The following is a 15,594-nucleotide window of genomic DNA, read 5'->3' on the forward strand; positions in this document are numbered from 1 at the left end:
CACCACGACTACAAAGACAGGTTTAAAAGGTTTCACCAAACGGTCAGGCGCCCCTGTCTGCGAGTGTTGAAACGGGCGCGGGGTTGCGCTTTGCCCACACGCCCCACGTGGCAGACGAGTCAGTCTTTGAACCGCGGCCCTCCGCGCCCGCCCCGTCCGACCCCTCGAAAGGGGTGGAACTCACGTAGCTTGGGCCAAGCCCTAAGGTACCTGCCGGGGGTCCCCCTGAGACTCCTTTCTGAGAGAGAGAAGCAGGGAACCGGCTGCGCCACCCCACCACCACCACGCCCCAGGACGCCGGTGGGCGGACGAACACAGGAAGGGCCATGGCCTGCCCCACGAGGAGCAGCGCTCGCACCCCCCCCGGAAAGTCCGCTCGTCAGCGAGCAAGGGGACGGGGGATGAATGACAAGGACAACAAAATAGGAAAACCCCTCGCGGTGGACGGAGGCAGCGGCCGTGCGAGCGAGAGGGAGGGCGCGGGACGGACCCGTACGACCCGCTCGACTCGCAGGCGCTTCTCCTGCCGGCAAGGTGAGGGGAAACCGGCCTTCGCCCGACGAGCGGGGACGCCGAGTTTTTTGAACGACGCGTCTCTCGCGCTGGAACCCAGAGAATACCGGGGCCTGCGGGGGGGGGGTGCTGAAGGACGACGCGGAGGAAGAGGCGGAGGAGAGGAAGGGGTGGGAGGGACTAGGCTCCTCCTTTATGCCTTCTGTCCAGCCTGACCTGCAAGCGACCACGTGTAACAGCAACCCCGAAGACCCTTTCGACCCTGGGCCCCGACGCGGGGGGACGGCGAAGTCGAGGGGGTCGGGAGAGGAGGCACGCCGGACAGCGTTACCCGTTAATGATCCTTTCGCAGGTTCACCTACGAAAACCTTGTTACGACTTTTACTTCCTCTAGATAGTCAAGTTTGATCGACTTCTCGGCGCTCCGCCAAGGCCCGCGAGGAGCCCCGGCGGGGCCGATCCGAGGACCTCACTAAACCATCCGATCGGTAGTAGCGACGGGCGGTGTGTACAAAGGGCAGGGACTTAATCAACGCGAGCTTATGACCCGCGCTTACTGGGAATTCCTCGTTCATGGGGAATAATTGCAATCCCCAGTCCCCATCACGAATGGGGTTCAGCGGATTACCCGCACCTCTCGGTGTAGGGTAGGCACACGCTGATCCAACCATTGTGGCGCGCGTGCAGCCCCGGACATCTAAGGGCATCACAGACCTGTTATTGCTCCATCTCGCGTGGCTGAACGCCACTTGTCCCTCTAAGAAGTTTGACGCCGACCGCGGAGGGCCGCGTAACTATTTAGCATGCCGGAGTCTCGTTCGTTATCGGAATTAACCAGACAAATCGCTCCACCAACTAAGAACGGCCATGCACCACCACCCACAGAATCGAGAAAGAGCTATCAATCTGTCAATCCTTTCCGTGTCCGGGCCGGGTGAGGTTTCCCGTGTTGAGTCAAATTAAGCCGCAGGCTCCACTCCTGGTGGTGCCCTTCCGTCAATTCCTTTAAGTTTCAGCTTTGCAACCATACTCCCCCCGGAACCCACAGACTCGTGGTTTCCCTCACGCTGCCCGGCGGGTCATGGGAATAACGCCGCCGGATCGCGGGTCGGCATAGTTTACGGTCGGAACTACGACGGTATCTGATCGTCTTCGAACCTCCGACTTTCGTTCTTGATTAATGAAAACATTCTTGGCAAATGCTTTCGCTTTCGTCCGTCTTGCGCCGGTCCAAGAATTTCACCTCTAGCGGCGCAATACGAATGCCCCCGGCCGTCCCTCTTAATCATGGCCCTGGTTCAGGAAACCCACAAAATAGAACCGGAGTCCTATTCCATTATTCCTAGCTCAGGTATTCAGGCGAGAAGCGGGCCCGCTTTGAACACTCTAATTTTTTCAAAGTAAACGCTCCGAGCCCCGTCCGGACACCCAGCCAAGGGCATCCGGGGGGCACCGGGAGACAGGGTCTGAGACAGGCGGTGGCACGCCTCGCGGCGGACCGCCAGCCCACTCCCGACATCCAACTACGAGCTTTTTAACTGCAGCAACTTTAATATACGCTATTGGAGCTGGAATTACCGCGGCTGCTGGCACCAGACTTGCCCTCCAATGGGTCCTCACCCATGGGTTTAGGATACGCTCATTCCGATTACAGGGCCTCGAAAGAGACCTGTATCGTTATTTTTCGTCACTACCTCCCCGTGTCGGGAATGGGTAATTTGCGCGCCTGCTGCCTTCCTTGGATGTGGTAGCCGTTTCTCAGGCTCCCTCTCCGGAATCGAACCCTGATTCCCCGTTACCCGTGGTCACCATGGTAGCCGACTATGGTACCATCGAAAGTTGATAGGGCAGACATTCGAATGAGACGTCGCCGCCGCGGAGGGCGCGATCGGCCCGAGGTTATCTAGAGTCACCAAAGCGGCCGGGGGGCCCGAGCCCCCCGGATGGGTTTTGGGTCTGATAAATGCACGCATCCCCCGAAGGGTCAGCGCTCGTTTGCATGTATTAGCTCTAGAATTACCACAGTTATCCGAGTAACGTGTGGAGCGATCAAAGGAACCATAACTGATTTAATGAGCCATTCGCAGTTTCACTGTACCGGCCGTGTGCACTTAGACCTGCATGGCTTAATCTTTGAGACAAGCATATGTTACTGGCAGGATCAACCAGGTAGTTTGCACCGTGGTCTGGGATGAACCACGAGTGACATCCGCCTCCCCTTCCGGGGGCTAGGAAGCAGCGGGTTGTAAGTGCGTGCGCCGTCAGGTCCAGACGCCATACAGGGCTACCCAGGACAGCTTCCGCGGCCAGTGTAAACGTGCTCGCGCACCGCCCTCTGGCCTTCGGACGCCGACCTCTCACCTTGATGCAAAGCTGTCCCATCCGGTCATGCCCGCACCGTACCCCGTCCACCTCCTCCGGAGGTGCGGACGGCCGACTCCAGGTGCTTTCGGCGTTCCCTCTCTTCACGCCGTTTTGATTTTCGTGGGCCGCTGGTGGGGGGACAAGGGAAAGACCTCGTCGAATTCCCTCCCCCCTAGCCTCGCTCAACCTACGTTTCGTGATGTAACCAAGAAGAGTGATTCGTGGGCCCAGGTAGTTTTGAAGAGGAGGCCAACAAAGCAGGGCACTCCCTTCCTCCCAAACCACAGACACCAGTATAGGACAACTGAGTAGACAGACTGGCCGTCTGAGTCTCCCCCAGAGAGTTCTGGGATGGGTTACAAATAACCCCCACCCCCCATCAGAGGCTTGACCCGCTAGAACCAGGGAGGATCTGTCAAAACCGCTCTCCACATCAGAAGTTCTGGATCAGCCGGGGCTGGTCGGCAGACGTCCACCTAAGGCCGTGGCCTAACCCCGTGTGGGGGGATAGCGCTCGCACCCGTACACGTGGACACCCGCTCGTCAAATGGCTGGCTCCTCACTTACCGTAGGGGGAATGGTTTGCCTACCCCTGGCGGGTCTGGTACTCCACTCTACCAAACAAGGAAGCAACACACCAATAGACCCCTGCAACACCGGGCAGCTTTGGGCAGTGTCACTACACTCCTCCTTGTTCTTCACGTTCCTTCCGTGGTGATTTTTTTTTTTTTTTCGTGGCCATTGCCGTGCATGGCTTCCCCATCGCTTTGCATGCTCTCCATTGCCTCGTGCTGCTTCACCATTGGTCTCACCTGGAGACCGAAGCCGCTCTCCCAGTAACCCGATGGTACCTGGCCAGAAAACCCCGTGCCCGATTTCATCTAGGACAAGGGCCAAACCACAGACCGTGCCCGTCCAGGGTCAACCCCTGGTCGGACAGGCCTGGTGGGTCGATACCATGGATGTGGCAGGCCGACGAGAATCCACTGGTACATTTACAAACACGCCCACCCTGGTGGCATGGCTGTACGACCCATCGTCGAAGCACGCTGCGGCGGACTGAGCCATTGGATCCAGTTGCCTGGGCGTACACTCAGCCCAACAGACGCACTCGGGTCGGGGAGAGCAAAGCAGACTGTGTGCCTGGATGTGCCCACTTCCATAGGGGAATCGGCATGATGGTTCACTTAACCCGAGGAGGGCTCCCCTCGCGGGATAAGCACCCCCCTCGGGGGATGGGGGGGGGGGGGGGGCATCCAGAGCACACCACTTTCCGGTAGGGACAGGCGTTTGATCATGTGTCCGAGGGAGAGCTCCCCTTGCCGGCCGAACACCCCTCGGACTCCCCTTGGGCTTCCAGAGAACGCCACTGGATGAATTTAGTGCTTGGACCCCATTGATTCTCTTTGCTCTCCCATATACCCGACGGGACCTATTTGCAAAACCCCGTGCCAACCAGACCTCCAGGAAGGGGGCTGGCGGCTAACCATGCCCAGCAGGGTGCACCCTGGTCGGACACTTTGGGAGGGTCGAGAGCCTGGAAGTGCCACCCGGGGGAGTAATTCTGATTTCCGTTTTAATGCACTCAGGGACAGCCCGAGGACCTCTGTAGTGCACCTGAGGCGGACTGAGCCGTCGGGTCCAGGGGTCTGGAGTTCGGAACCTCCAGGGTTCACCTGGCTGTTCTCTTAGCCCGGCAGGGTGCACCCTGGTCGGACACTTCGGGAGGGTCGAGAGCCTGGATGTGCCACCCCGACGAGTAATGAGTTTTCCCTTCGTATCTCTTCCGGACCAGGTCCGATTCGCACGAAACTCGCTGGGCATGGCCAGGAGCGCCCCCTGCTGCCCACGCCACCGTCCCCGCGCTTCTACTCCCGAGGGCCGAGGAGACAGCGAAGCGTGGGTCGGGTCGCCTGCTTCCAGGGTCTCCCTGGTACTCTCCAGTCTCCCGAGTCCATCGGGTCCGACCTCGTATTTTTAGCCCAGACGGGGAATGAGAAAGGGGCCCCCGACCGCCCGAGGGCGGGCGCTCGCTTCTCAGCCTAGGAACGTCCGATTCCCACGAAACTTTTACGCCAGACGTTCCTGGCAGCGAGCGCGTTCAAAGGTGACCCGCGCTGCTTCTCTCCTCCCAAGGGCCGAAGAGATATTCGTCTTCAAACCCGACCGGCCCTGTGTTTGCCGCCCCGGCGGTTTTAAAAAATCATAGCGTAAAAACGGTGGGTGCGCTTCGCCTGCCGCTTGGACAGCGTTAAACGGCAGCCCCGGCTCTTTCCAAAGGGCCCTCAACCGACTTTCTGCTCCCAAGGAGCCCAGAGATATGAAACCGATAAATCAAAACCCCGTGCCAACCAGACCTCCAGGAAGGGGGCTGGCGGCTAACCATGCCCGGCAGGGTGCACCCTGGTCGGACGCTTTGGGAGGGTCGAGAGCCTGGATGTGCCACCCCGACGAGTAATGAGTTTTCCCTTCGTATCTCTTCCGGACCAGGTCCGATTCGCACGAAACTCGCTGGGCATGGCCAGGAGCGCCCCCTGCTGCCCACGCCACCGTCCCCGCGCTTCTACTCCCGAGGGCCGAGGAGACAGCGAAGCGTGGGTCGGGTCGCCTGCTTCCAGGGTCTCCCTGGTACTCTCCAGTCTCCCGAGTCCATCGGGTCCGACCTCGTATTTTTAGCCCAGACGGGGAATGAGAAAGGGGCCCCCGACCGCCCGAGGGCGGGCGCTCGCTTCTCAGCCTAGGAACGTCCGATTCCCACGAAACTTTTACGCCAGACGTTCCTGGCAGCGAGCGCGTTCAAAGGTGACCCGCGCTGCTTCTCTCCTCCCAAGGGCCGAAGAGATATTCGTCTTCAAACCCGACCGGCCCTGTGTTTGCCGCCCCGGCGGTTTTAAAAAATCATAGCGTAAAAACGGTGGGTGCGCTTCGCCTGCCGCTTGGACAGCGTTAAACGGCAGCCCCGGCTCTTTCCAAAGGGCCCTCAACCGACTTTCTGCTCCCAAGGAGCCCAGAGATATGAAACCGAAAAATCAAAACCCCGTGCCAACCAGACCTCCAGGAAGGGGGCTGGCGGCTAACCATGCCCGGCAGGGTGCACCCTGGTCGGACGCTTTGGGAGGGTCGAGAGCCTGGATGTGCCACCCCGACGAGTAATGAGTTTTCCCTTCGTATCTCTTCCGGACCAGGTCCGATTCGCACGAAACTCGCTGGGCATGGCCAGGAGCGCCCCCTGCTGCCCACGCCACCGTCCCCGCGCTTCTACTCCCGAGGGCCGAGGAGACAGCGAAGCGTGGGTCGGGTCGCCTGCTTCCAGGGTCTCCCTGGTACTCTCCAGTCTCCCGAGTCCATCGGGTCCGACCTCGTATTTTTAGCCCAGACGGGGAATGAGAAAGGGGCCCCGACCGCCCGAGGGCGGGCGCTCGCTTCTCAGCCTAGGAACGTCCGATTCCCACGAAACTTTTACGCCAGACGTTCCTGGCAGCGAGCGCGTTCAAAGGTGACCCGCGCTGCTTCTCTCCTCCAAGGGCCGAAGAGATATTCGTCTTCAAACCCGACCGGCCCTGTGTTTGCCGCCCCGGCGGTTTTAAAAAATCATAGCGTAAAAACGGTGGGTGCGCTTCGCCTGCCGCTTGGACAGCGTTAAACGCAGCCCCGGCTCTTTCCAAAGGGCCCTCAACCGACTTTCTGCTCCCAAGGAGCCCAGAGATATGAAACCGATAAATCAAAACCCCGTGCCAACCAGACCTCCAGGAAGGGGGCTGGCGGCTAACCATGCCCGGCAGGGTGCACCCTGGTCGGACGCTTTGGGAGGGTCGAGAGCCTGGATGTGCCACCCCGACGAGTAATGAGTTTTCCCTTCGTATCTCTTCCGGACCAGGTCCGATTCGCACGAAACTCGCTGGGCATGGCCAGGAGCGCCCCCTGCTGCCCACGCCACCGTCCCCGCGCTTCTACTCCCGAGGGCCGAGGAGACAGCGAAGCGTGGGTCGGGTCGCCTGCTTCCAGGGTCTCCCTGGTACTCTCCAGTCTCCCGAGTCCATCGGGTCCGACCTCGTATTTTTAGCCCAGACGGGGAATGAGAAAGGGGCCCCCGACCGCCCGAGGGCGGGCGCTCGCTTCTCAGCCTAGGAACGTCCGATTCCCACGAAACTTTTACGCCAGACGTTCCTGGCAGCGAGCGCGTTCAAAGGTGACCCGCGCTGCTTCTCTCCTCCCAAGGGCCGAAGAGATATTCGTCTTCAAACCCGACCGGCCCTGTGTTTGCCGCCCCGGCGGTTTTAAAAAATCATAGCGTAAAAACGGTGGTGCGCTTCGCCTGCCGCTTGGACAGCGTTAAACGGCAGCCCCGGCTCTTTCCAAAGGGCCCTCAACCGACTTTCTGCTCCCAAGGAGCCCAGAGATATGAAACCGATAAATCAAAACCCCGTGCCAACCAGACCTCCAGGAAGGGGGCTGGCGGCTAACCATGCCCGGCAGGGTGCACCCTGGTCGGACGCTTTGGGAGGGTCGAGAGCCTGGATGTGCCACCCCGACGAGTAATGAGTTTTCCCTTCGTATCTCTTCCGGACCAGGTCCGATTCGCACGAAACTCGCTGGGCATGGCCAGGAGCGCCCCCTGCTGCCCACGCCACCGTCCCCGCGCTTCTACTCCCGAGGGCCGAGGAGACAGCGAAGCGTGGGTCGGGTCGCCTGCTTCCAGGGTCTCCCTGGTACTCTCCAGTCTCCCGAGTCCATCGGGTCCGACCTCGTATTTTTAGCCCAGACGGGGAATGAGAAAGGGGCCCCCGACCGCCCGAGGGCGGGCGCTCGCTTCTCAGCCTAGGAACGTCCGATTCCCACGAAACTTTTACGCCAGACGTTCCTGGCAGCGAGCGCGTTCAAAGGTGACCCGCGCTGCTTCTCTCCTCCCAAGGGCCGAAGAGATATTCGTCTTCAAACCCGACCGGCCCTGTGTTTGCCGCCCCGGCGGTTTTAAAAAATCATAGCGTAAAAACGGTGGGTGCGCTTCGCCTGCCGCTTGGACAGCGTTAAACGGCAGCCCCGGCTCTTTCCAAAGGGCCCTCAACCGACTTTCTGCTCCCAAGGAGCCCAGAGATATGAAACCGAAAAATCAAAACCCCGTGCCAACCAGACCTCCAGGAAGGGGGCTGGCGGCTAACCATGCCCGGCAGGGTGCACCCTGGTCGGACGCTTTGGGAGGGTCGAGAGCCTGGATGTGCCACCCCGACGAGTAATGAGTTTTCCCTTCGTATCTCTTCCGGACCAGGTCCGATTCGCACGAAACTCGCTGGGCATGGCCAGGAGCGCCCCTGCTGCCCACGCCACCGTCCCCGCGCTTCTACTCCCGAGGCCGAGGAGACAGCGAAGCGTGGGTCGGGTCGCCTGCTTCCAGGGTCTCCCTGGTACTCTCCAGTCTCCCGAGTCCATCGGGTCTGACCTCGTATTTTTAGCCCAGACGGGGAATGAGAAAGGGGCCCCCGACCGCCCGAGGGCGGGCGCTCGCTTCTCAGCCTAGGAACGTCCGATTCCCACGAAACTTTTACGCCAGACGTTCCTGGCAGCGAGCGCGTTCAAAGGTGACCCGCGCTGCTTCTCTCCTCCCAAGGGCCGAAGAGATATTCGTCTTCAAACCCGACCGGCCCTGTGTTTGCCGCCCCGGCGGTTTTAAAAAATCATAGCGTAAAAACGGTGGGTGCGCTTCGCCTGCCGCTTGGACAGCGTTAAACGGCAGCCCCGGCTCTTTCCAAAGGGCCCTCAACCGACTTTCTGCTCCCAAGGAGCCCAGAGATATGAAACCGAAAAATCAAAACCCCGTGCCAACCAGACCTCCAGGAAGGGGGCTGGCGGCTAACCATGCCCGGCAGGGTGCACCCTGGTCGGACGCTTTGGGAGGGTCGAGAGCCTGGATGTGCCACCCCGACGAGTAATGAGTTTTCCCTTCGTATCTCTTCCGGACCAGGTCCGATTCGCACGAAACTCGCTGGGCATGGCCAGGAGCGCCCCCTGCTGCCCAGGCCTGGCTCTGGGCCTGGGCACACTTCATTCACTTTGTACCTTTAAATCATACTACTACTACCACCAGACTTCCAGGCCCAAGAGGTCAAACACAGTCATGCCCAGCAAAGTAGCTCTGGGCCTGGGCACACTTCATTCACTTTGTACCTTTAAATCATACTACTACTACCACCAGACTTCCAGGCCCAAGAGGTCAAACACATTCATGCCCAGCAAAGTAGCTCTGGGCCTGGCACACTTCAATCACTTTGTGCCTTTAAATCATACTACTACTACCAGACTTCCAGGCCCAAGAGGTCAAACACAGTCATGCCCAGCAAAGTAGCTCTGGGCCTGGGCACACTTCATTCACTTTGTGCCTTTAAATCATACTACTACTACCACCAGAATTCCAGGGCCAAGAGGTCACACAGTCATACACAGCAAAGTAGCTCTGGGCCTGGGCACACTTCAAGAAGTTTGACCCTTTATATAAGCCTAGAAATAGACTTCCAGGCCCAAGAGGTCAAACACAGTCATGCCCAGCAAAGTAGCTCTGGGCCTGGGCACACTTCATTCACTTTGTGCCTTTAAATCATACTACTACTACCACCAGAATTCCAGGGCCAAGAGGTCACACAGTCATACACAGCAAAGTAGCTCTGGGCCTGGGCACACTTCAAGAAGTTTGACCCTTTATATAAGCCTAGAAATAGACTTCCAGAGCCAAGAGGTCAAACACAGTCATGCACAGCAAAGTAGCTCTGGGCCTGGGCACACTTCAATCACTTTGTGCCTTTAAATCATACTACTACTACTACTACCAGACTTCCAGACCCAAGAGGTCAAACACAGTCATGCCCAGCAAAGTAGCTCTGGGCCTGGGCACACTTCAAGAAGTTGACCCTTTATATAAGCCTAGAAATAGACTTCCAGGCCCAAGAGGTCAAACACAGTCATGCCCAGCAAAGTAGCTCTGGGCCTGGGCACACTTCATTCACTTTGTACCTTTAAATCATACTACTACTACTACTACTACTACTACTACTACTACTACTACCAGACTTCCAGGCCCAAGACGTCAAACACAGTCATGCCCAGCAAAGTAGCTCTGGGCCTGGGCACACTTCATTCACTTTGTGCCTTTAAATCATACTACTACTACTACCACCAGAATTCCAGGGCCAAGAGGTCACACAGTCATACACAGCAAAGTAGCTCTGGGCCTGGGCACACTTCAAGAAGTTTGACCCTTTATATAAGCCTAGAAATAGACTTCCAGAGCCAAGAGGTCAAACACAGTCATGCACAGCAAAGTAGCTCTGGGCCTGGGCACACTTCATTCACTTTGTGCCTTTAAATCATACTACTACTACCAGACTTCCAGGCCCAAGAGTTCAAACACATTCATGCCCAGCAAAGTAGCTCTGGGCCTGGGCACACTTCATTCACTTTGTGCCTTTAAATCATACTACTACTACCACCAGACTTCCAGGGCCAAGAGGTCAACCACAGTCATGCCCAGCAAAGTAGCTCTGGGCCTGGGCACACTTCAAGATGTTTGACCCTTTATATAAGCCTAGAAATAGACTTCCAGGCCCAAGAGTTCAAACACAGTCATGCACAGCAAAGTAGCTCTGGGCCTGGGCACACTTCATTCACTTTGTACCTTTAAATCATACTACTACTACCACCAGACTTCCAGGCCCAAGAGGTCAAACACATTCATGCCCAGCAAAGTAGCTCTGGGCCTGGGCACACTTCAATCACTTTGTGCCTTTAAATCATACTACTACTACCAGACTTCCAGGCCCAAGAGGTGAAACACAGTCATGCCCAGCAAAGTAGCTCTGGGCCTGGGCACACTTCAAGAAGTTTGACCCTTTATATAAGCCTAGAAATAGACTTCCAGAGCCAAGAGGTCAAACACAGTCATGCACAGCAAAGTAGCTCTGGGCCTGGGCACACTTCAATCACTTTGTGCCTTTAAATCATACTACTACTACTACCAGACTTCCAGACCCAAGAGGTCAAACACAGTCATGCCCAGCAAAGTAGCTCTGGGCCTGGGCACACTTCAAGATGTTTGACCCTTTATATAAGCCTAGAAATAGACTTCCAGAGCCAAGAGGTCAAACACAGTCATGCCCAGCAAAGTAGCTCTGGGCCTGGGCACACTTCATTCACTTTGTACCTTTAAATCATACTACTACTACCAGACTTCCAGGCCCAAGACGTCAAACACAGTCATGCCCAGCAAAGTAGCTCTGGGCCTGGGCACACTTCATTCACTTTGTACCTTTAAATCATACTACTACTACCAGACTTCCAGGCCCAAGAGGTCAAACACAGTCATGCCCAGCAAAGTAGCTCTGGGCCTGGGCACACTTCAATCACTTTGTGCCTTTAAATCATACTACTACTACCACCAGACTTCCAGGCCCAAGAGGTCAAACACAGTCATGCCCAGCAAAGTAGCTCTGGGCCTGGGCACACTTCATTCACTTTGTACCTTTAAATCATACTACTACTACCACCAGACTTCCAGGCCCAAGAGGTCAAACACATTCATGCCCAGCAAAGTAGCTCTGGGCCTGGGCACACTTCAATCACTTTGTGCCTTTAAATCATACTACTACTACCAGACTTCCAGGCCCAAGAGGTCAAACACAGTCATGCCCAGCAAAGTAGCTCTGGGCCTGGGCACACTTCATTCACTTTGTGCCTTTAAATCATACTACTACTACCACCACCAGACTTCCAGGGCCAAGAGGTCAACCACAGTCATGCACAGCAAAGTAGCTCTGGGCCTGGGCACACTTCAATCACTTTGTGCCTTTAAATCATACTACTACTACCACCAGACTTCCAGGCCCAAGAGTTCAAACACATTCATGCCCAGCAAAGTAGCTCTGGGCCTGGGCACACTTCAAGATGTTTGACCCTTTATATAAGCCTAGAAATAGACTTCCAGAGCCAAGAGTCAAACACAGTCATGCCCAGCAAAGTAGCTCTGGGCCTGGGCACACTTCAATCACTTTGTGCCTTTAAATCATACTACTACTACTACCAGACTTCCAGACCCAAGAGGTCAAACACAGTCATGCCCAGCAAAGTAGCTCTGGGCCTGGGCACACTTCAAGAAGTTTGACCCTTTATATAAGCCTAGAAATAGACTTCCAGGCCCAAGAGGTCAAACACAGTCATGCCCAGAGCTACTGGGCTGGGCACACTTCAAGATGTTTGACCCTTTATATAAGCCTAGAAATAGACTTCCAGGCCCAAGAGTTCAAACACAGTCATGCACAGCAAAGTAGCTCTGGGCCTGGGCACACTTCATTCACTTTGTACCTTTAAATCATACTACTACTACCACCAGACTTCCAGGCCCAAGAGGTCAAACACATTCATGCCCAGCAAAGTAGCTCTGGGCCTGGGCACACTTCAATCACTTTGTGCCTTTAAATCATACTACTACTACCAGACTTCCAGGCCCAAGAGGTGAAACACAGTCATGCCCAGCAAAGTAGCTCTGGGCCTGGGCACACTTCAAGAAGTTTGACCCTTTATATAAGCCTAGAAATAGACTTCCAGAGCCAAGAGGTCAAACACAGTCATGCCCAGCAAAGTAGCTCTGGCCTGGGCACACTTCAATCACTTTGTGCCTTTAAATCATACTACTACTACTACCAGACTTCCAGACCCAAGAGGTCAAACACAGTCATGCCCAGCAAAGTAGCTCTGGGCCTGGGCACACTTCAAGAAGTTTGACCCTTTATATAAGCCTAGAAATAGACTTCCAGGCCCAAGAGGTCAAACACAGTCATGCCCAGCAAAGTAGCTCTGGGCCTGGGCACACTTCATTCACTTTGTACCTTTAAATCATACTACTACTACCAGACTTCCAGGCCCAAGACGTCAAACACAGTCATGCCCAGCAAAGTAGCTCTGGGCCTGGGCACACTTCATTCACTTTGTACCTTTAAATCATACTACTACTACAGACTTCCTGGCCCAAGAGGTCACACAGTCATGCCCATCAAAGTAGCTCTGGGCCTGGGCACACTTCAATCACTTTGTGCCTTAAATCATACTACTACTACCACCAGACTTCCAGGGCCAAGAGGTCAACCACAGTCATGCACAGCAAAGTAGCTCTGGGCCTGGGCACACTTCAATCACTTTGTGCCTTTAAATCATACTACTACTACCACCAGACTTCCAGGCCCTGGATGTCACACCTTCATGCCTAGCAAGGTTGCTTTACACCTGCGCACACTTCAGACCGTTTCACTCTTTTAATCATTCAAAGTACCACATTTCCAGACCCAAGAGGTCACAGAATCATACCCAGCAAAGTAGCTCTGGGCCTGGGCGGACCATGCAGTTTGACCCTTTTTTTTTTTAATAATACTACAACCTGACTTCCAGGCCCAAGAGGTCACACAGTCATGCCCAGCAAAGTAGCTCTGGGCCTGGGCACACTTCAATCACTTTGTGCCTTTAAATCATACTACTACTACCACCAGACTTCCAGGCCCAAGAGTTCAAACACATTCATGCCCAGCAAAGTAGCTCTGGGCCTGGGCACACTTCAATCACTTTGTGCCTTTAAATCATACTACTACTACCAGACTTCCAGGCCCAAGAGGTCAAACACAGTCATGCCCAGCAAAGTAGCTCTGGGCCTGGGCACACTTCATTCACTTTGTGCCTTTAAATCATACTACTACTACCACCAGAATTCCAGGGCCAAGAGGTCACACAGTCATACACAGCAAAGTAGCTCTGGGCCTGGGCACACTTCAAGAAGTTTGACCCTTTATATAAGCCTAGAAATAGACTTCCAGAGCCAAGAGGTCAAACACAGTCATGCACAGCAAAGTAGCTCTGGCCTGGGCACACTTCAATCACTTTGTGCCTTTAAATCATACTACTACTACTACTACCAGACTTCCAGACCCAAGAGGTCAAACACAGTCATGCCCAGCAAAGTAGCTCTGGGCCTGGGCACACTTCAAGAAGTTTGACCCTTTATATAAGCCTAGAAATAGACTTCCAGGCCCAAGAGGTCAAACACAGTCATGCCCAGCAAAGTAGCTCTGGGCCTGGGCACACTTCATTCACTTTGTACCTTTAAATCATACTACTACTACTACTACTACTACTACTACTACTACTACTACCAGACTTCCAGGCCCAAGACGTCAAACACAGTCATGCCCAGCAAAGTAGCTCTGGGCCTGGGCACACTTCATTCACTTTGTGCCTTTAAATCATACTACTACTACTACCACCAGAATTCCAGGGCCAAGAGGTCACACAGTCATACACAGCAAAGTAGCTCTGGGCCTGGGCACACTTCAAGAAGTTTGACCCTTTATATAAGCCTAGAAATAGACTTCCAGAGCCAAGAGGTCAAACACAGTCATGCACAGCAAAGTAGCTCTGGGCCTGGGCACACTTCATTCACTTTGTGCCTTTAAATCATACTACTACTACCAGACTTCCAGGCCCAAGAGTTCAAACACATTCATGCCCAGCAAAGTAGCTCTGGGCCTGGGCACACTTCATTCACTTTGTGCCTTTAAATCATACTACTACTACCACCAGACTTCCAGGGCCAAGAGGTCAACCACAGTCATGCCCAGCAAAGTAGCTCTGGGCCCTGGGCACACTTCAAGATGTTTGACCCTTTATATAAGCCTAGAAATAGACTTCCAGGCCCAAGAGTTCAAACACAGTCATGCACAGCAAAGTAGCTCTGGGCCTGGGCACACTTCATTCACTTTGTACCTTTAAATCATACTACTACTACCACCAGACTTCCAGGCCCAAGAGGTCAAACACATTCATGCCCAGCAAAGTAGCTCTGGGCCTGGGCACACTTCAATCACTTTGTGCCTTTAAATCATACTACTACTACCAGACTTCCAGGCCCAAGAGGTGAAACACAGTCATGCCCAGCAAAGTAGCTCTGGGCCTGGGCACACTTCAAGAAGTTTGACCCTTTATATAAGCCTAGAAATAGACTTCCAGAGCCAAGAGGTCAAACACAGTCATGCACAGCAAAGTAGCTCTGGGCCTGGGCACACTTCAATCACTTTGTGCCTTTAAATCATACTACTACTACTACCAGACTTCCAGACCCAAGAGGTCAAACACAGTCATGCCCAGCAAAGTAGCTCTGGGCCTGGGCACACTTCAAGATGTTTGACCCTTTATATAAGCCTAGAAATAGACTTCCAGAGCCAAGAGGTCAAACACAGTCATGCCCAGCAAAGTAGCTCTGGGCCTGGGCACACTTCATTCACTTTGTACCTTTAAATCATACTACTACTACCAGACTTCCAGGCCCAAGACGTCAAACACAGTCATGCCCAGCAAGTAGCTCTGGGCCTGGGCACACTTCATTCACTTTGTACCTTTAAATCATACTACTACTACACAGACTTCCAGGCCCAAGAGGTCAAACACAGTCATGCCCGCAAAGTAGCTCTGGGCCTGGGCACACTTCAATCACTTTGTGCCTTTAAATCATACTACTACTACCACCAGACTTCCAGGCCCAAGAGGTCAAACACAGTCATGCCCAGCAAAGTAGCTCTGGGCCTGGGCACACTTCATTCACTTTGTACCTTTAAATCATACTACTACCACCAGACTTCCAGGCCCAAGAGGTCAAACACATTCATGCCCAGCAAAGTAGCTCTGGGCCTGGGC

The 15,594-nt window shown here is 54.9% G+C and overlaps 1 non-coding gene across 1 annotated transcript; it reads right to left on the minus strand.

Moving 5' to 3' along the window:
- Positions 1–848: 848 nt before the first annotated feature.
- Positions 849–2,685, minus strand: LOC145654027 (18S ribosomal RNA). Its single transcript, XR_014120259.1, has one exon. It is a non-coding gene; the product is annotated as an 18S ribosomal RNA (ribosomal RNA).
- Positions 2,686–15,594: the final 12,909 nt, after the last annotated feature.

The sequence above is a fragment of the Electrophorus electricus genome, unplaced genomic scaffold, assembly GCF_041902795.1.
Source record: "Electrophorus electricus isolate QZ-2024a unplaced genomic scaffold, ASM4190279v1 Scaffold108, whole genome shotgun sequence".
NCBI classification, from domain to species: Eukaryota; Metazoa; Chordata; class Actinopteri; order Gymnotiformes; family Gymnotidae; genus Electrophorus; species Electrophorus electricus.